Raw genomic sequence first — 1,276 nt, 5'->3', positions numbered from 1 at the left:
ATAATCTAAGATGGTTTAGTTCATTGTAAATTGGTTAGGGTAAGATGAATAATAGAGTTATATGAATTTCTAATTGAGATACAAGCTACTAGTTTCACTTRGTATTTGGTTTGTGTTGAGCATGTCATAAGATTGGAATTCTTGCTATAGGTAATAATATAGGCACATAAAAACCATTCCTAGTTATGAATTTCAAGGGTTAATTATGATGATGAATGTTAACATATTTTACTGTTGTTTTTTGTTCGATTGTGCACTTGGTGATCGAAAGTGTGAGAGCGAGGATGAAGTTGTGGTTGTCAATCAATGAAGTAGACTCCATGTTTGGTTTTAGGACTATGAGGTGATTTTGTTCCAATTCGGATCGACATATTTTATATGGTTCCAGCATATATCATTGAAACCTAGGTCTAACTAATGCACTTAAATCAAATTATAAGAGTACAACGTTTGAGAAAGTTAGAATTATCATCCTTCTAGGATTGTTGCTATTCAACCATAAAGGGGGCGACTAGTTCATTTTAAAAAATAGAAATGGAAATGAGATTGAATATATAGAGGAATGGTAATGGATATATTCATTACATTATTTTATATTGTTTTTCGTTATTTTGCAGTGTTTATGTTTGGTGTGGAAAAAACCATCTAATATTGAGTCATTGACCCATAAAAAGTTACTGCAAAATCACTCAAAAAAGTCAGTTCTTCATATTAGGGTTCTTTAAACCAACCATCAAACCTACCATCTCTTATGCATACACTCTAGAAGAAAAGACCATCCAACATTGACCCCAAAAAATTATTAGGGTTCTTCAAACAAATCATGAGACCCACCATGTCTTATACGTACACTCTTTGAACAACCATAAAAACCAATCAATGGGACATTCAAAAATTGGTTCTCTTAAAAGAAGGTTCATACTCACATACCATGTTATGTTACTCACAAAAAGGATTAAAACCCAAAGAGAACCCTTTGATGTAAGTAATGGTGTTGTCGGTTATCAGTCCTTCTGTTGTTGCACAAGTATGAGGATGAAGAATTTGACGAGAATGAATAAACATCAACAGGTTCCAAACCCATAGTTTTTATCACCTTCAAACTCTCTTCAAGGTCGATTGCGTTTCACCATCAGGGGGAGAGAGAGAGAGAGAGGAGAGGCAGGAGAGAGGGGAGGAATGATTTTTTACCCCAATTAGTATAATAGTTGATTACTTGATTACATTATGTAAAACCAAACATCATCAATAATTTCATTCCCATTACCCGTCTAAA

The sequence above is a fragment of the Cynara cardunculus genome, unplaced genomic scaffold (genome assembly GCF_001531365.2).
Source record: "Cynara cardunculus var. scolymus isolate 2C unplaced genomic scaffold, CcrdV1 Un_Scaffold_5203, whole genome shotgun sequence".
In the NCBI taxonomy this organism is placed as follows: domain Eukaryota; kingdom Viridiplantae; phylum Streptophyta; class Magnoliopsida; order Asterales; family Asteraceae; genus Cynara; species Cynara cardunculus.
The sequence above is the reverse complement of the archived record's forward strand: the minus strand, read 5'-3'. Positions refer to the sequence as shown.